We start from the raw sequence: 21,296 nt of genomic DNA, 5'->3' as shown, positions 1-21,296 counted from the left end.
TTCTTTAAAATTTGTCACTCACTACTTTATTCCCATCTTGAAAAGCATTAATATAAACTAAAGAACATTGGAATAATTAAGCAGATAGCATTTGCATTAGAAGGACTGAGTCTGAGGCCAAAACAGAGATAGAAACCACATTGATGTAGAAATGATATGGAAGAGAGAGAATGCTGACATGATGGGACTCGGCTACCATTTTGGTATGAAGAATGAGAAAAGGATGTGTTTAAGATGATTATCAAGCTTTTTGCTTGGGTGGAGAATGGTTGGTAGAGGGGCTTCCCTGGTGATTCTGTATTACTGATTCGTCTTGCAGTGCAGGGAATGTGGGTTTGACCCAGGGATCCAAGATGTCACATGTGGGTTTGACCCAGGGATCCAAGATGTCACAGGCAACTAAGTCTATATGCCTTAATAAGACCTGATGCAGCTATATAAATATATATTAAAAAAAAAAGAATGGATGATAGTGGTAGTGCCTTTTGTAAGTAAGGCATTATGAAAAGTTAAGGGGGGGGAAGTGTGGAAAATAATTTTATTTTGGAATGTCTGGTGAACAGTGAGAAATATCTTGTGGGCAGGTGGATATACATAGGTTTGTGCTCAGGAGAAAGGCTTAGAATAGAGAGAGAAATACGGGAATTAGCTTTTAAGTTTGTAATAGAAATTAAGGACATGGATTTCAAAAAATAAACAAAAGGGCCAATGACATATCCTAGGAAGCAGCAACATTTAAAGGCTGGAAGTTAGAGGAAAGTGGAAAATTTCACAAGGCTGCTGGGAGGAAATCACAAAGGGAGTCAGTTAAAAATGAATACAAGTATTGTCTTGCAGGGTTGATGGCTTATTTGAGATTTGGAAACCACACATTTTAGCAAGCCAGTCAGCATGGTTGAGTTCGGTGATGCTTAGCACTCAGAAACTGACCCAGAAGATCTGTGGAGTTTATTCAAAATTAGGGATTGATTCAGATATGTGGAGTGGGAACATTTTCAGATGAGAGGTGAAATGAATAGAATGTGAGCATTAAAGTGAGGAGGGAGGGAAGTGTCATTAAGGGAGGTTGATAGACTAGCGTTTGCAGTAATGAAAAGTTGGTTTAGAAGGAGTGAAGAAGTGAGACAGAGTAGTGTGTGATGTTGAGGTCAGAGGGGACTTTTGGAATTTGAGCTTTTGGAGGTTTCAATTCTGGGTGGTCATTTAGAGCCAAACTTACACCATAGTAATGGGTGAATACAATAAAATAGAGTGAAGGTAACTAAAGTTGAGAAGGAACTTATTTCCTTATGCTTAATGAAGCTGTGGTCTCTTGATCACCATTAGAGGTAGGCAAAAGTATTTTGAATTAAAAAAGAAAGCTGGATAATAAATAGCTCATTTTAACGATGTTATAATTTAAGAAAATTTCAATAGTAGGGAAAAAAGACCAGTAACTGGAAATTTTATTAGCATAACCCTTGTATTAAAAATCAAACTTTGTGAAATAGCTAATAGTTTTTGGGGAAGTCTTTTTAAATGATGTATTCTTAATGTGACTTACTTTCCTAATGATAACCAGAAAAATATTTGAACTTCACGTTACCATTGACAACACGACTGTTGCCTTTCCCTAGCGTGGTAAGGAACCAAGGATGATGGCTCAAGTTTTAGGTGTTGAGTTCTAGTCCTTGAATAAGACCTGGATTATTTATTACAAAGTGGTAGTGGATAAGACCTGGTAGGCTGCAGTCCATAGGGTCGCTAGGAGTTGGACACGACTGAGCGACTTCACTTTCACTTTTCACTTTCATGCATTGGAGAAGGAAATAGCAACCCACTCCAGTGTTCTTGCCTGGAGAATCCCAGGGATGGGGGAGCCTGGTGGGCTGCCATCTCTGCGGTCGCAGAGTCAGACACAACTGAAGCAACTTAGCAGTGGATAAGAAGTGAAGAAAGACCACCGGAGGCAATACTCCAATCCTTCTTATTTTTTTGTAAGATTAAGCAAAATTTTATTTTGCATTATTTCTGAGAATGTATTTTTTTAGGTATAATTGATTAACATTATATTAGTTTCAGGTATGCAGCATAATGAGTCAGTATTTGCATATACTGTAAAATGATCACAGAAGTCCAATGAACGTTCATCACTATTCCAGACCATTTTCGCTGAGACTGGTTATGAAAGGGTAAATCACAGTAAAATCCTAGTTGATTTGAATGTTCAGTGAAAATGGAGTGTTTACTTACAATTGAATGCTAATTTCATTTTCTCCAACTCTTTGTTTAAAATCTTTGCAAATGAATTAAACTGGATTTCTACCTCTGTAAATGTATATGTGATGATTCAAAATCTTACAATATATAATTTTATTGTTTTAAAGTTAAGTATTTGTGTTAAGTATTGAATGTATACCTAGATGAATGATGAATGATTCCAAGCATGTATTTGAAAACAAATCTCTTGTTAGTAGCTTTTCTCTTTCTTTCTTTAGTTTTCATGAGTTTTATGTTTCTTTTCAAAGAGAGAGTGTGTGTGTATGTTAGCAGGTTTCGATTAGGAACAAACCTAAAAGAGTAGGGAAGCTACTGTTTATATATATGTTAGAAGTTTGGTTTAGCTTCTTGAGTTATGGATAGTCAGGGAAACCTAAATAGGGAGGAAGCTAGATTTGATTCAGATCTTGTGGAATGATTGGACTTGATAGCCATAGATGAGAGGAGGGTGTTTTAAAGTAGGGGAGCAGCTTGAGGGAAAAGTATATTATGTATATTTATTAATTGGAAGATGGTGAGGGGACTAGCCTTAGCAGAAAATCCAATTTGGGGACCCATAGTAGGCCAGATTATAGAAAACCTGAAAATTCACTAGTTATGAATTAGACTGCATATATAGGCATTGGAGAGCCATTTAAAATTCCTCATTAGGGGATTAAAAGTAATATTTTAGGAAAATCACTTTGGCATTAATTGGCAGCACAGATTGAGGAAGGAATTGATTTGTTTATTCAGTTTATTGAGCACATACTATTTATAGTATTACAAGTACTGAGAATTACACCAGTGAATTAATGGAACTTAGAACTGGACATGGAACAACAGACAGGTTTCAAATAGGAAAAGGAGTACGTCAGGGCTGTATATTGTTACCCTGCTTATTTAACTTATATGCAGAGTACATCATGAGAAACGCTGGGCTGGAAGAAGCACAAGCTGAAATCAAGATTGCCGGGAGAACTATCAATCACCTCAGATATGCAGATGACACCACCCTTATGGCAGAAAGTGAAGAGGAACTAAAAAGTCTCTTGATGAAAGTGGAGAGTGGAAAAGTTGGCTTAAAGCTCAACATTCAGAAAACGAATATCATGGCATCTGGTCCCATCACTTCATGGGGAAATAGATGGGGAAACAGTGGAAACAGTGTCAGACTTTATCTTTTTGGGCTCCAAAATCACTGCAGATGGCGATTGCAGCCATGAAATTAAAAGACGCTTAAACTCCTTGGAAGAAAAGTTATGACCAACCTAGATAGCATATTCAAAAGAAGAGACATTACATTGCCAACTAGGCCCTTTTAGTCAAGGCTGTGGTTTTTCTAGTGGTCATGTATGGATGCGAGAGTTGGACTGTGAAGAAGGCTGAGCGCCGAAGAATTGATGCTTTTGAACTGTGATGTTGGAGAAGACTCTTGAGAGTCCCTTGGACTGCAAGGAGATCCAACCAGTCCATTCTAAAGATCAGCCCTGGGATTTCTTTGGAAGGAATGATGCTAAAGCTGAAACTCCAATACTTTGGCCACCTCATGCAAACAGTTGACTCACTGGCAAAGACTCTGATACTGGGAGGGATTGGGAGCAGGAGGAGAAGGGGACAAAAGAGGATGAGATGGCTGGATGGCGTCACTGACTCGATGGATATGAGTTTGAGTGAACTCCGGGAGATGGTGAAGGACAGGGAGGCTGGCGGGCTGGGATTCATGGGGTCGCAAAGAGTCGGACACGACTGAGTGACTGAACTGAACTGAACTGAATGTTCTATTAATACTAGTGTTTGAGGAATAGGTAAGGAAGATAGATGGGTAGTAGTGATGTCATTTACGCTTTTGGTGTTGAGGTCCTTGATCAGGGTGAGGTGTATGACTACAGAAGGAGCAAATTCAAGAATTACTGCAAAAGAATTAATGAAATTCTAGTTACAGTGTGTGAAAAGGAAGAATGAAAGATGATGTGAAGATATAAGTTGAGCAGACAGACTATATTTAAAATTATGTGCTTATAAGAAAAATGATGTGAAGTTTGAATACTTAATTTTAACATTTAAATCTATGAGATGGCAGTGTGTTTCGACAATGAGGCCTAATTTTGTATGAGAAATATTTCAATTGCTCTGTGTCTGTGCTCTTGTTCAAATTCTCATGACTATCATTTAGTGCATATTTTGTTTATGAATTTATTTTGCAGAATAGTTTTAGGATGTGTTACTACAATTATTTTGGGCTTTTAGAATGCGTTAAAGTCTACATTTAAAGAATATAGCTTATCTAGGGGATTTAACAATCCCCTGAAAATTAGGTTGAGTGTGGGTTTTGTTTTTGTTTTTTTTTTCGGTTGTGCTGTGCACCTTTCTTGACCAAGAAACTCTCCTTTTGCAGTTTAACTGTTTAGAATTTAGCTATCTTTATGGCATACATCTGGTAATTTTAAGGATTTAAAGTTTTGTCTGTGCTAATAGACGTTAAAACAGTGTTTCAGAGTTTCGATAGCGCTGTCTTCAAGTTTTTCTGTTATCTGAGAATATTCGTATATTGCACATTATTCTGAAGACATAGGCTATTACACAGTTATTTACTCTGGCCTTCTTTGCATAGTTCTCCAGAGGTTTTTTGTTCTTAATTCTATTTTTAAAATGAAATTCTTATATTTATAGAGAAATTAAATTCCGTATTTAGTGAATATTGCATGTTTTTCCTCTGAACATCCCATTATCCATCAACTTTGCTGTTCCTAGGCACTTTTAAAATATTCTGAAATCCTAAGTCATATGTTCCTCTATTAAAAACTAGTGATCCATATTTATGAAACTGGAGGCCCCTGGAACAGTTTCCTCCTCCCGTTTGTAGACCATCTTGCCTATTGATAATTTCTTACCTCCCTATTTGTGCTTTTCTTCTTACTTGGTTTTCAATTGATCACATATTTTTCAGTACTATGCTTGTTATATGTGTGGCTATTTTTCCCCTTCTGTTTTACTTCTTTTTACTGTATTTTTTCTTTCATTTCAGTCTGTCCTTATCATTGCTTTTTTAATAAGCATCTATTGTTTTGCCTTTAGTTGGTGGACTTATAATGAAGTTAGCTTGTGATTCTTTTGGATCACTTTTATGGAATACTGAAAAGGGCGTATATTAAACCAGTATCATTTAATAGAATTCTGCTCTTAATAGAATTCATATTCTTAGAGTTATCCCTAGAGTTATGGGAACTATTTTTGTTTAATATTAGAGAAACTATTTTTGTTTTATATTAGAGAAACTGATGATGAAAAGGCATTTTCTTATCAAATTTTTAAACTTCTTACTTGAGATAAGTTTCTCTGACTGTGTATTTTAGTTCATTAATTAGAAGAGATTGTACTTTAGAAAATACTTTCTAAAGTTTTTCGTAATTTTAGAGGGCTTTATTACTTCTCAGAAATGACAATGATACATGTCATTGATAATTAATCAAATGAACTATTTAAATTACCCTAGGAGGATTTATGGACTTCGGGTTAACTATCTTTAGAGAATTGATAGTGTGGGAGTGAAAGCCATACTAGTTAATAAGTTGGTCACTGATCGAGGAAAGTACCTAACTGCACATCAACTCAGTTTGAGGTTTCTTGAGTCTCTAGGGTAACTGGATCTGGAGCATATACTGCCCTAGAATACTGATTTAGACAGACTCCTGTGACCCTTTCTGAAGGCTTAAGGGCACTGGATGAAAGTTCCACCACTGGTCGGTGATGCTCATTGGTACTATATAAACAATTTCTGTTTCAGTGACTCGCCATGTGGTTGATCACTGAGCACATGAAGATTCTGTTACTTTATGGAGGCACTGATTAGTGTAATACTAAGTCCTCAGAGTTCCATAGTCAAGAACAGGAGTTGATTAGCCTAACACAGTGGTCTCAAAGTGAGACCAGGAGATAGCTGGGAGTCTGTCTGGTTGTCTCTCAAGTCAGAATTATCTTCATAATAATATTAAGATAGCATTTGCCTTTCTTACCTGTGTTGCAAAAGCAGTAATGGTAGAAGAGCAAGAGTGGGTAAAACTGCTCACATCTTAGCATAAATGGTGGAGTAGCACCAGACTGTGCTGGTGGTCATTATACTTTCCACACTATATACTTATATATGTACTTATATTCTTCACACTATGTATTTGCAGTTAAAAAGAAATCCAGCTTTACTTTAAAATGTCTTGATAAAGTAAAATTTACCTTGGTTAGTCTTGACTCTTGAGTGTGTGTCTTTTTTACATTCTGAAGGACAAAATGGGAAGTATGCCTGAAACACTTTTGTTGTATAATGGGGTATGGTGATTCTTTCAAGAAAAAATACTCATGATGTTTTGAGTTGCAAGGCAGAGCAAGTCTCTGTTTTGTGGAACACTGTTTTTACTTGAGAGAATGACTGATGGGCAAACTATAGTTATTCAAGCTTGAGTTCTCTGCAAACACTTTCTCAAAAATGAATAAAGTGAGCCTATCACTTCAAGGAAGATATCTGATACTATGTGTTGTCGGTGATAAGACTGAATTACAGAAATCATGAACTTGGTAGATTCTCAATATTTAAAGACTTTTCTGGTGAGACTGGAGGTGGTAATAATGTAATTTTAAAATATTAAATAATAAAATGTGCAATGTTGGGAAGATCTGTGTAACTCAGTGAAAACAGTATTTTCAAAATGACCGGTGCTTGGTAAGAAATCATGCATATGTAAAAGATCCATTCAACGTGTCAGATAAACCAGTAGATTTTAATGTTATAACAGCAAGACAAGTTCATTGATAAGGGCTCGAATTCCAGATTGTGTCCAGCCTTTTAAAAAAGTAGCATTTCACTGAATTTCGATAGTATCAGAGAAGAATATCAGTAATTATCTGAAAGGACTATTAAAGTACTCTTCCTTTTTCTGATTGCATGTTTGTGTAAGGTCAACTTTTTTCATATACTTAGAGCAGAATAATGTATCACAACACATTGAATGTAGAAGTGGATTTAACAATTCAGATGTCTTCTACTAAGCCAAACATTAAAGAGACTTGAAATTTACAAAGTTATGAAAGAATGTCATTCCCTACTAAAATTTTTTTTATTGGTTTTGAAAAGAATACTTGTCATAAAAATGCTCTTTATGTTAATATACAGTGAGTTTGTTATTCTTAGATAGACTAACAAATTATTTTTTACTTCCTAATTTTAATATCTAATATAGTAAAATATAGATAGATATAACACATAAATAAGAGCTCCTTAGTGTTACCAATAATTTTTAGGAGTGGGAAAGACGTCTTCAGACCGAAAAGTTAGAAAACTGCTAACCTAATATTTGAAGAGCTCATGTTGTCTCATTCTAACAAGTAAGGGGTGTATCTTTAGTCATTTTATCCAATTCAGATAAAACCAGAGTTAAGTGTATTGTAGTTTTATTCTCTTTGGGTCCATTTGCGATTTTTAAATCAGAGCATTAATTCTGTTTGTTAAGGGAAGATTGTGCTGTACTGCTAGCTCAGTCTTGGGCTAACTAGAAAATATCAGATATTTCTTCAACTTTTGAATCTTACATTCTCTATCTTAAGTTATGAAAGTGTTTTAATACATGAAGATGGTTGGGGCTGTATCCATAATCTCAATGTGGTAATTGTGTGTCACATACCTCTCCAAGAATGACTGTTTACTCATTGTGAAGAACAAATTAGTTAAAATGTGAAAATGTTATATAGATTTATAAAAGATTATATTAATACTACATTTTATTATTGGCCATCGTGCATTATGATTGAGTTTGTGAGAAGGGGGAGATGCTAAGGTGAAGGGATACTTTCTCATCAAGACAGTATGGTACTGGCACAAAGACAGAAATATAGATCAATGGAACAAAATAGAAAGCCCAGAGATAAATCCACACACATATGGACACCTTATCTTTGACAAAGGAGGCAAGAATATACAATGGAGTAAAGACAATCTCTTTAACAAGTGGTGCTGGGAAAACTGGTCAACCACTTGTAAAAGAATGAAACTAGATCACTTTCTAACACCGCACACGAAAATAAACTCAAAATGGATTAAAGATCTAAATGTAAGACCAGAAACTATAAAACTCCTAGAGGAGAACATAGGCAAAACACTCTCCGACATAAATCACAGCAGCATCCTTTATGCTCCACCTCCCAGAATTCTGGAAATAAAAGCAAAAATTAAAAAATGGGATCTAATTAAAATTAAAAGCTTCTGCACAACAAAGGAAACTATAAGCAAGGTGAAAAGACAGCCTTCTGAATGGGAGAAAATAATAGCAAATGAAACAACTGACAAACAACTAATCTCAAAAATATACAAGCAACTCCTGCAACTCAATTCCAGAAAAATAAATGACCCAATCAAAAAATGGGCCAAAGAACTAAATAGACATTTCTCCAAAGAAGACATACGGATGGCTAACAAACACATGAAAAGATGCTCAACATCACTCATTATTAGAGAAATGCAAATCAAAACCACAATGAGGTACCACTTCACACCAGTCAGAATGTCTGCGATCCAAAAATCTGCAAGCAATAAATGCTGGAGAGGGTGTGGAGAAAAGGGAACTCTCCTACACTGTTGGTGGGAATGCAAACTAATGCAACCACTATGGAAAACAGTGTGGAGATTCCTTAAAAAATTGCAAATAGAACTGCCATATGACCCAGCAATCCCACTGCTGGGCATACACACTGAGGAAACCAGAATTGAAAGAGACACATGTACCCCAGTGTTCATCGCAGCACTGTTTATAACAGCCAGGACATGGAAACAACCTAGATGTCCATCAGCAGATGAATGGATAAGAAAGCAGTGATACATATACACAATGGAGTATTACTCAGCTGTTAAAAAGAATACATTTGAATCAGTTCTGTTGAGATGGATGAAACTGGAGCAGATTATACAGAGTGAAGTAAGCCAGAAAGAAAAACATCAATACAGTATACTAACACATATATATGGAATTTAGAAAGATGGCAATGACGACCCTGTATGCAAGATAGCAAAAAAGACACAGATGTGTATAGCGGACTTTTGGACTCAGAGGGAGAGGGAGAGGGAGGGATGATTTGGGAGAATGGCATTGAAACATGTATACTATCACGTAAGAATCGAATCACCAGTCTATGTCCGATGCAGGATACAGCATGCTTGGGGCTGGTGCATGGGGATGACCCAGAGGGATGTTGTGGGGAGGGAGGTGGGAGCGGGGTTCATGTTTGGGATCGCATGTACACCCGTGGTGGATTCATGTCAATGAATGGCAAGACCAATACAGTATTGTAAAGTAAAATAAAGTAAAAATAAAAATTAAAAAAAAACAAAAACAAAAACAAACCACTTAGTTCCCTGATACCTTACTACTTGGATAACCCTAAATGTGATGATATTTTTCCAGTTAATATTTCATAAAGCTATCGTTCTGGTATATGTGCATTTTAAATTAAATATGCAAATTAGTTATTTCAGTATGTTTCAAGATGACATGTAAATACTATTCTTTTATGTGATATATCTCAAAATTTAAAAAAAAAAAGCCCTGTGTACAACTAGCTTTAAATTAGAATGGCATTGTCAAGAACATGAGCACATGTAGTTGTTAGGCACCAACACTAAACAGATGGTCCAAGAGGATACATAACAGGTTTGCAGTCTGGGTAGAAGAGCATAAAGCCATTAAAACTATCAGATTTCTCTTTTTCATAGATAATAGTCAATGAATAAATAAAGATATAATCCTCGTTACATAAGGACCAAATCTTAGAATATTAGTTGCAGAATTGCTAACTTTTCCTTCCTCTTTTACTCTTAATTTAAAAATTACTGTATGCAGTGACAGATAATACTATAGCCTGTTTATTGAAATTAATGTATCTTGTCATAAGTAGGTCATTTATAAATGTGAAATTGCTTGAGGCAGTCTTTTACTGCCATGTTGCATTTAACTTGTGGCTGGACAGATTTGAGCTATACTTATATTGCTAGGCTATTTGCCTCTCTCGATTTTCATCTTATAAGAGGAAACGGACAGTTTGAAATTACGTTGACTTAGGGATAGCTGTGTATGATTAGAAAGGTACTTCCTCACATATTATGTGTATATCATTCAATAGCTCATCTTTTGTTTTAGAAAAAGGTTTTTTCAAAGATAGCCTTTTTTTTTTAAGGTGTGCCTTCAAAAACTTAAACAAAACTTAATTAATTATGACTCTTTCTGAATTAATCTTTGTTTAGCATTTTAAGTATTAAACATGAAGGAAAAACAGGATTTTAGAATACTGAATAGACTACAGTTTCTTTTTAGAGATTTCTGGACTTATAGTAAGTATGTTTAAATTGCTACACTGTGACCCCTGTATCCTGTAAAGAAATAAACCTTAAAATATACAGTGGGAGTGGAGTCCTTTCTGTCTTTCATAGAATGCATACTTTTTACAGAAGAAATGTTTTATATTGTTTTATTTTCTTATGTTTATGCATAGTATCACACATCTTGTGACTCTGAATCGCTAGCATTGAGTGCCACATGTATGACCTGATATTTTTCCTAAAAGTAAATAAAAAAGCTTCATGAAACAGCATTTTTTGTATCGTTTCCCTCTTTAAAAGAGTTTTCTACATGGTTAAGGTGAAGTAAGGAGGTGAAGTCGCTCAGTCGTGTCTGACTCTTTGCGACCCCGTGGACTGTAACCTACTAGGCTTCTCCGTCCATGGGATTCTCCAGGCAAGAATACTGGAGTGGATTGCCATTTGGTTAAAAGAATTAGTTAATACCAAAAGGTTCACAGTGAAAAACTATAATCTCTGCCCTAACTTAGCCACATTTAATTTCTGTTCCCCAGAGTAAAACTTCTAACTTTTTTAAAAAGTAGTTTCCTCTGTCAATTAGCCCGGAATGTAGTGAGAATATACCTATCCTAGTATTTCTTTTTATTTTTTTTACCCTAGTATTTCTTGATTTATCCCTTTCAGACAGTATCTACTAACTTCCTGATAATGGTAGGTGAGATTTTAGCTTTTTTTTAATGTCCCATCTGTTTATTTTCTTACACTATCCTTCTAATTTATTGCAAGTTAAATCAGTAATCAATATTCATATGTAATGTTTTCTTCAGAGCCAGGTAGCATATCCTTATTATATTTTTCTTCGTTTAAAAAAAATACTTCTTTTCCTAAAGTTACTAATTTTCTTAAATTGCATTATTTTCAGTAGATCCATCCTTAAATGTTTAATAGCGTTTCATGGGAATTGAGATTAAGACTTTTCAGGCAGTTTCACCTGAGAGAAGTCTCTCACATAAAGAGGTGACGTTCTTGGGGTCAAAAGGCCTGTTTTCAGGGTCCTAACATATGTCAGTATGACCCTAACTCAAATTAAGCATGAATCAAATGGGAAACCCAAGCCTTGTAATTGAAAGTTTATTGCTTTCACTCCATGCCTAGAGTGCTTAGCAGTTACCGCCATCTCCAGTTCAGAACTTTATGGGTAGACTGTGATGCAATATCCAATGATTCTAAAGCAGTAGGAACTTTCCAGTTCTGATTGATTATTAAAATAACTTCAAATTGAGGTCTTGAATACCTAGGTATCAGCCAGTTCTTACCAGAGAATTGCACTACTCCTTTGAAATCGCTCATGAGTCTACTAGATCTACTCCATCTAGTATCTTGTAGGATCTACTAATTATCTGGAAACCCCCTCAAATCCCATGTTAATCATAGCAAATATCTATAAACATAAAGCCACTAGAAAACTTTCATTTCCCCTGTCTTTTAAGACCCCTGTTGAAAGTGAGGTTAATTTTAGGTGTTGAAGTACTGTCTGTAAATTTTTCAAAATACTTTCTCTAACGTCTCTTAATGGCATATTTCCTATTTTCCTAGATTTCTAAAATAATTTCATCTGCTATACTTAGTGTATAAAAACTGGACAGTTCCTGCTCTTTATATTCAGAATTGTTTTAATTGTTATACACAGTCTTTCTCAGAGGCTGAAGAAACGATACAGAACGTAAATATTTTTTTCTGCAAAAATTTCTTAAAAGAATTTGAGCAAACTAATATTCTAAATTCTTAAAACTTGCTAATTCTTGGAGAAGAGCTTTATGCAAAGGAGACTATAGGCCTTTCTGGCAATTTAATAAATTTTGAAATATCATATGAGTAATGTTGGACATAAAATATTAACAGAAACTTGTAAGACTTAAGTTTAAAAGCACTTTAAGAACACAGAGAAACTTGGTAACAACTCTGTGAAGGCAAAGATAATATTTACGTTATAAAATTAGTTAAAGTGGGAATGGAATCACATGTGTTTATTGGAATATTATGCATCTATTCCAAAGTATAATCTGAATTATGTATTGTCATGTAACAGTGGACTTGTACTGTATATTTGAGGGATTTTGGGTGTACATACCTCTTCAGTAGTACTACTAAAATAGAATTTCTTAAATATTTTTCATCTGAATTAAATACCTAGATTTTTAAAGAAAATAGTACTGTAATGAACTGGAGAGGCAAAGGAAATGAATCTTCTTTATTTTAATTAATCACTATGAAAACAATCAGGAATATACTCAAACAAAAAAGCAATGATTTATTGTACACATGGATTTTATAGATGACATTGCCAAAACCATTTTCTGTTGGTATTGTCTTTGTTTTCTTGAGTAAGAGAAAAGATTGAAAGAGAGTAAAGGGAAGAATCCGTGACAGCCTAGGCAAATTACTACTTTGGACTTCAATTTTCTGATTTATAGTGAAACTAGATAATCTCTAAAGTATTTTGGGGGTCTAAATGTTATCATTTAGGAGATAGTTATAGGTGAGAGGTAATTTAAGAGAATTCAAATACAGAATAAGGAAAATAGAAATAAAACATGGAAGACTAGAGAGAAAAGATACTTACTGAATGTCTGTGATTACAAATGAAATTTATGTACCTATAGTATACCTAACATTTTTACTGAGTCATTCCTACAGTCTTTTCTCAATTACAAATGTACTTTTCTCCACAGTGATAGCTTGATTAAACTAAGCTCTTATACATTAAGTAGATTGCCGGGAGAAATATCAGTAACCTCAGATATGCAGATGACACCACCCTTATGGCAGAAAGTGAAGAGGAACTAAAAAGCCTCTTGGTGAAAGGGAAAGAAGAGAGTGAAAAAGTTGGCTTAAAGCTCAACATTCAGAGAACGAAGATCATGGCATCCGGTCCCATCACTCCATGGGAAATAGATGGGAAAACAGTGGAAACAGTGTCAGACTTTATTTTTTTAGGCTCCAAAATCACTGCAGATGGTGATTGCAGCCATGAAATTAAAAGACGCTTACTCCTTGGAATAAAAGTTATGACCAACCTAGATAGCATATTCAAAAGCAGAGACATTACTTTGCTGACTAAGGTCCGTCTAGTCAAAGCTATGGTTTTCCCTGTGGTCATGTATGAATGTGAGAGTTGGACTGTGAAGAAGGCTGAGCACCGAAGAATTGATGCTTTTGAACTGTGGTGTTGGAGAAGACTCTTGAGAGTCCCTTGGACTGCAAGGAGATCTAACCAGTCCATTCTGAAGGAGATCAGCCCTGGGATTTCTTTGGAAGGAATGATGCTAAAGCTGAAACTCCAGTACTTCGGCTACCTCATGTGAAGAGTTGACTCATTGGAGAAGACTTTGATGCTGGGAGGGATTGGGGGCAGGAGGAGAAGGGGACGACCGAGGATGAGATGGCTGGATGGCATCACTGACTTGATGGACGTGAGTCTGAGTGAACTCCGGGAGTTGGTGATGGACAGGGAGGCCTGACGTGCTGCGATTCATGGGGTTGCAAAGAGTCAGACATGACTGAGCGACTGAACTGAACTGAATATAGCTACAGTATGTATGTGTAGTATGTAACTTACTGACAAAAAGTATACCAAGTTAGTTACGTAAAACAGGATTTTCCCTTCAGCTGTCTGAATTTTTAACCATGACTTGACTTTACTGCTGTTTATCTTTTGTCTGCCATGGCACGTAATCTGACTTCTGTGATATAGTCTCCTTGTTTTTGTGGATAACTAGTTCTGGTTGGTACCTTCATCTAAGAGACCTACTTTTCCACTTATACATCCTTTTGCTTTGGCTATTCATTGTTCATTATTTGCTTTAAGAATAAGTCAGTCACAAGTGAAATTTAACTTACTTTTCTATTATTCTTGCTTGCTCTGTATGTCTCAAATTGTGGTTTAGAACTGTGTTATTCAACTGATATCTGGGACACAAACCTTAGTAGGGAATGTCTACTCGAGTCTGCCAAATGACTTTAGCTTGGAGAATGTCATCTCGTAACTCTTAATAGTAAGCAACAATTTTTAAAACTCTTTGCTTGCTATACATCAACATGAATCTACCATAGGTATACACATGTTCCCCATCCTGAACCCCACCAATACAATATTGTAAAGTAATTAGCCTCCAATTAAAATAAATAAAATTATATTAAAAAAAAACTCTTTGCTTGGTCTCAGATCATTTATTGTTCTTACCTATTCAAACATTTGCTTAGGATATATGCTGATTGTAGAGAATAATAAGATGAGGTCCCTGCTGTCAGGGAACTTACATTCTGGTGAGAAAGTAAAAGGCATAAAGGCAATTAGTACTGGAAGACCTATAATAGAATGATGTACCAAACATGGGAACAGTAGTTACACTATGGGGTGGGGCTGATGGAGTAATAGTCTAGGATCGTGAGGACAATTCAGTGTTAAAGATGTAACAATGTAATATTCACTACATTAACACATTAAATGAGAAGAATCACATGGAAGTCGATATTTGAGAAATTCACCAATTAAGATATTAAATAGGATTAGGAGGGAACTTAATTTGAAGGAGGGTGTTGATCAGAAAATGACAGTGAACATTAGGTATTTATGGCAAAACATTAAAAGCAATCTCATGAAATTTGAGAACAAAATAAGGATAGCTCTTATCTCCATTATTGTTAATACAGTAAGTAAAAAACAGAAATGAGATATACAATTGGAAAGGAGATAAATTGTCATTTACTTAACATTTTTCAGCTAGAAAATCCAAGAAATGAACTGAATAAACTAAATTTTAAAAGGTGGTTAATCAGAAGTGTAATATACAAAAACTACAGTTTTCCTATTACACACTAGCAGTGACCAAGAAGACAGTGTGATAGAAAACAAACCCATTTCACCAACAAAAACCCAAGGGAAAAAAAGCCGACTTAAATATGTAAATACCATTGTGCATAAATTTAAAAAATTTACTAATGTGAATGTATCAAATTAGTTTATTAATAAAATCCCAATAAATCTCAACAAACTTTTTCATAGAACCTTAATAAATATCCTAAAACTAATAGAAAAGAGCAGCAAGTGTGACTAAGCAGGACGATATACAAAACAAAACCAAAGGAGAAGAACTTGCTCTAATAGAATCAAGATGGCAATAAAGCCATAGTAATATTTAAAGGGTTTTAATGACGCAGGAATAGACAGATGGGTTAAAGAAACAGAATAGATGCCAAAAGTACAGCCACACTTACAGGCACACTTAGATAGAAATCTAGCATAATCATAGAGATCAGTGGAAAACAATAAGCTCTTTAGTAATTGGTGTTGGGATCATTGATTTTCAGTATGCAAAAACTATAAATTACATTCTAGAGAACCTGTAAGAGCACCAACAAACAGGATTTCTAAAGATAAGAGAAATACACAAAAATTTACTGTATTTACATATCAGTAGTAATCTACTAGCAAATAAATTTTTAAAAATTACATTCATATTAACAGCAAAAACTGGAAGGAATTTATGAATGTAGCCAATAAAAGCCCTTCCTAAAGAGAATTAAACTGATTTTATAGTAAAAATTTTTAGTAAAAATTAAAAGTGGATCATATCAATGATTTATGTGCAATTAAGGAAACAGTCAACAAAATGAAAAGACAATCTATGATATTATAAAAGAAGTTATATATTAATAGATTATGATCACTGATAATTATGAGGAATCATAAGTGTATACTGATGTAAACATACATAAATTAAAGATAGATGTAAATCAGATTATTGACATAGTTTCAAAGTATGTCTTCACAAAATAATTTCAAAAGGAAAATAATGACTACCATGGAGAAAACTGGCAGATACCAGTTTAATCAAGTGATAAAAGTGAATATTATCAGTAATGGGATAAAGTGAAATCATGTACCTCCTCTTAGCATGCACTGAGAAGATCAGAGCATCTCTTCTGCATTTCTCCTGTCAAAGATATGTAACCTGAACTTAATTATGGGCAGTATACGATTTAATCAGACAAACCCAATTGAAGGACATTCTATAAAAAATTGGCCTGTAACTGGCCTATAACTTTTGAAAGTACATAGGTCATGAATTTCAAGGAAAGATAGAAACTGTTCCAACTGAAAGAGACTAGGGATTGTAATTCAGAATACTGAATGCAAAGTGTGGTTTTGAGCTAGACCCTTTTCCTATAAAGCCATTCGTAATTGGAACAAGTTTTAATGGATTCTACAGATTGGATGGTAGTAATTACATGATTGTTAATTTCCCAATTTTGATAGTTACATGTGTTTGTACAAGATAAATACTAAAATGTGTGTGGATTCTTGGGTATCAGGCCATCAGTTTATTCTCAGGTGGTTTAGGAAAAAAACTGTATTGTCCATGCAACTTTTTTGTTAATCTGTTGCCCCTTAGCTCCTTTAGTCTCCTTTGTTCATTTCAGGTGTTTGTTTTTTTTTTTTTCCTGTGTTTTTTTGAATTTGTGTGTGTGTGTCTTCAAATTCACTGATCTTTTGTAATAGTTTCTTATCTTCTGTTACACAAATAAATTTCTCATTTCAGATATTATATTTTTTAGCCTTAGAAGTTCCATTTGGGTTTTTAAAAATATGGGCCAAAGAACTAAACAGACATTTCTCCAAAGAAGACATATGGATGGCTAACAAACACTTGAAAAGTTGCTCAACATCACTCATTATCAGACAAATGCAAATCAAAACCACAATGAGGTACCATTTCACACCAGTCAGAGTGGCTGTGATCCAAAAGTCTACAAGCAATAAATGCTGGAGAGGGTGTGGAGAAAAGGGAACCCTCTTACCCTGTTGTTGGGAATGCAAACTAGTACAGCCACTATGGAGAACAGTGTGGAGATTCCTTAAAAAACTGGAAATAGAACTGCCTTATGACCCAGCAATCCCACTGCTGGCCATACACACCGAGGAAACCAGAATTGAAAGAGACACATGTACCCCAATGTTCATCGCAGCACTGTTTATAATAGCCAGGACATGGAAACAACCTAGATGTCCATCAGCAGATGAATGGATAAGAAAGCAGTGGTACATATACACAATGGAGTATTACTCAGCCATTGAAAAGAATACATTTGAATCAGTTCTAATGAGGTGGATGAAACTGGAGCCGATTATACAGAGTGAAGTAAGCCAGAAAGAAAAACACCAATACAGTATACTTACACATATATATGGAATTTAGAAAGGTGATAACGATAACCTTGTATGCAAGACAGCAAAAGAGACACAGATGTATAGAACAGACTTTTGGACTCTGGGAGAGGGAGAGGGAGGGATGATTTGGGAGAATGGCATTGAAACATGTATACTATCATGTAAGAAATGAATCGCCAGTCTAGGTTCGATACAGGATACAGGATGCTTGTGGCTGGTGCACTGGGATGACCCAGAGAGATGCTTATGGGGAGGGTGGTGGGAGGGGGGTTCAGGATTGGGAACTCATGAAAACCATGGCAGATTCATGTAAATGTATGGCGAAACCAATACAGTATTGTAAAGTAAAAAAAATAAAAAAGAGCACACACACACACAAAAAGTAATGTCTCAAAATAAAAGATGAGATAAGGGAAAATTTTGCAAATCACAATAAAATATAAGACTAGGATATTTTTCTTTTTTAAAGGAAAAAGATGTAAAAGAGAGGGATACATTATAAAGCATTGAACATGCAGTATATAGATAACAGGAATTCCTGATATAGCCAAAACAAGGGGTTAGAACAAATAATAAAATTAAAAAAAATAAATAAAAGTAGTTAACTTTTCTTTCATATAATGTTTATTTTTTAAAAGTTCTTTAGTATATTCATAGCAGCTCTTTTGAAATACTTGTTTGCTGTGTCCATTCTCTCTTAATTTCTGGATCTGTTTCTGTTAACTGTTTCCATTTTCTTTCCTGTTCACAAATCACATTATTTATTTATTTGTTTTGCTTCTTTGCATGTCTAGTAATTTTTTACTTTATGTTGGATATTGTGATTATTACATGGTGGGGTCTAGATCTTGTTCTTTAAGCAGTGATGAAGTTTGTTTTGGCAGGTTTTCAAGTTACTTGCAATCAGCTTGCGCCTTTCTTTTCTCTCCTTTTTTTCTTGCCCCACCACATGGCATGTGGGATCTGAGTTCCCTGACCAGGGTTCAGTCCTTTGTCCCTTGTAGTGGAAGTGCAGATTCCTAACCACTGGACTGCCAGAGAATCCCCAGCTTGAGCCTTTCAATGCTTGTTTGCAAAGCTTTCTAAGGAGCTTCTGGAATAGCTTTTACTCAACTGCTAGTTTAATTGCCAAGACATGATTCTCCTGAGGACTCTACTGATGCTCTAGGTATTTATTCTGACTGGTCAGAACTTAAATTTCTCTCTGCACTCTGTGAGCTTTGGGTGTTATCTAGTTTCCAGCTTTTCTGTACTTGTCCTCTGCTCAGCCTCCTGGAGTTTTAGGGTGCATATGTACAACTTAGTATTTAGTCAAAATCTTAAGGGCATATTTTGGGAGCTCTTTGCTTGTATAGCTTCCTTGTCTCTGGTTTTCTTTTCTGAAAATTTCAGTTTTTTAATTCCCTTAAATTCCAAACTTTGTCGCCCTGAGTTCAGTGAGACATGGGCTACCCTTCCTTATGTCTCATTCTGGAAAGTACTTACTGTTTCATTAGAGCTTTGCTAGAGATTATAGTCTTGTATTATTTGCTGTTCAAAGTCTGAAATTAGTTATTTTGTATGTTTTGTCCAGTTTCTAATTCTTTATGGCAAAGGGCAAATTTGATGCTGTTTCTACCTATGTGATGTTTTAGCTGAGTTTTAATTGTATTATTTTCTCATCTAGTACTATGGGCAACCTCAGTGTACACAGTTGAGCTGATCCAGTATCAGGGATTGACAGTGTGAATGTGATAAGAAAACAGGATTAGTGTTGAGAGTGCTGGCAAGAGAATAGTTGAAGTAAAGCAGCAGTTCTCACAGTATAGTTTGAGGGTCCTTTCAGAGAGTCCCTAGGCTCTGTCAACTTTTAACTAAATGTCTGTGAGAGGCCGATTTCTTTTTTTATATATATATAAATTTTTATTGATTTATTTTTGGCTGTGCTGGGTCTTTGGTGCTGCATGGACTTTGCTCTAGTTGGAGTGAACAACTGCAACTCGTTGTGGTGTGTGGGCTTCTTACTGTCTTGGTTTCTCTTGTTGCAGAGCATGGGCTCCAGGCACATGGGCTGCAGTGGTTGCAGCACACGCGCTCAGCAGTTGCAATTCCAGGGCTCTAGAGTGCAAGCTCAGTAGTTGTGGCACATGGGCTTAGTTGCTCTGCAGCATGTAGGATCTTCCCATACCAGGGATTGAACCCATGTCTCCTGCTTTGACAGGTGAATTCTTTACCACTGAACCACTGGGGAAGCCCTTTATTTCTTCATATACATGAACCAAAATAACACAAACAGTAGATGGAATGCAGAAGCAAAGATGAACATCAGCCCTCCCCTTTTTTTTGACATTAAGGTAGATATCAAAGAGATATTTAAAAATAGTAAAACAGTGCCAGTCCTCTCAATAAAAATTTTTTTTGATTTGGTGTTTATAAGCATGTAATGGGTTTATTTATTTTTTTTAATGAGTCAATAAGTAAACAACCGTGAAATTTTCTGTTTCATTTTCTGATATGATAAATACTGATAAATGTAACCCACAAAGTAATTGCTGAAATAAAGCACCATAGAGTGCTGTCTAGGGAAGGAACTGAAGGCATCAGGTACAATAGACTGTATAAAAAAGGGAGGGATTAAGGAATGAGAAGTGTCCATTCAGTTCCTATTCTCTATTGGGTAAGTGTCAGTCTTCTCTGCATTCTCCTGTGGAGGGACCTGCACTTAGAGTCTGTAACCATGGGTTAGTACTCTGTCCCAGCAACTTCTTAGATTCCTGCTTTATGATATTACACACTCAGCCCTTTCATAGGGACATTTCACCTGGCAATGTCTTTTTCTAGCTTGACCTCCTTGTCCTAATGAGGAACTAGATCTTTGCTAATGTTCTGGCATTTACTTAAATTTCCTATTCTTTAAAAAAAAAAAAAACTTTAATTAAAAATTTTTATTTTCTTCACCTTTATTGACATACAGTTGACAAAATTGTAACCATTTAAAGTGTACGTAGTGGTGGCTTTATGTATGTGTACATGTGAATGAATTCCCACCATCTAATTAAGTAATACATCCATCACCTCACATTTTTAACTGTGTGTCAGAACATTTAAGTTCCACACTCTTAGCAAATTTCAATTATTTAATATAGTGGTTGCCATGTTTTTCATTATATCTTCAGGCCTTATTCATCTTATAGCTAAAATTTTAACCTTTTTACCAACCTCTCCCTCTTTCCATGCAACTCTCCCATCCCAGATGCTGGCAAGTGTTCTTCTACTATTTCTATGAATTTGACATTCTTTTAAAAATCATTTTATTTATTTTAATTGGAGGATAATTACTTTATTGTGAAGGTTTTTGCCATATATCGACATGAGTCAGCCACGGGTATACATGTGTCCCCTGATCCCGAGCCCTGCCCGAACCTCCCTCCCCACCCTGTCCCTCCAGATTGTCCCAGAGCACTGGCTTTGGGTGCCAGGTTTCATGCATCGAACTTGGCACTGGTCATCTAT

At 35.5% G+C, this 21,296-nt stretch overlaps 1 protein-coding gene across 6 annotated transcripts in view; it reads left to right on the top strand.

The window, feature by feature from the left end:
• Positions 1 to 21,296, top strand: part of CCDC88A (coiled-coil domain containing 88A) — a 125,433-nt gene that overhangs the window by 9,297 nt on the left and 94,840 nt on the right. The gene's annotated exons all lie outside the window — the stretch shown is intronic.

Source organism: Capra hircus, chromosome 11 (genome assembly GCF_001704415.2).
Source record: "Capra hircus breed San Clemente chromosome 11, ASM170441v1, whole genome shotgun sequence".
In the NCBI taxonomy this organism is placed as follows: domain Eukaryota; kingdom Metazoa; phylum Chordata; class Mammalia; order Artiodactyla; family Bovidae; genus Capra; species Capra hircus.
The sequence above is the reverse complement of the archived record's forward strand: the minus strand, read 5'-3'. Positions and strand labels throughout refer to the sequence as shown.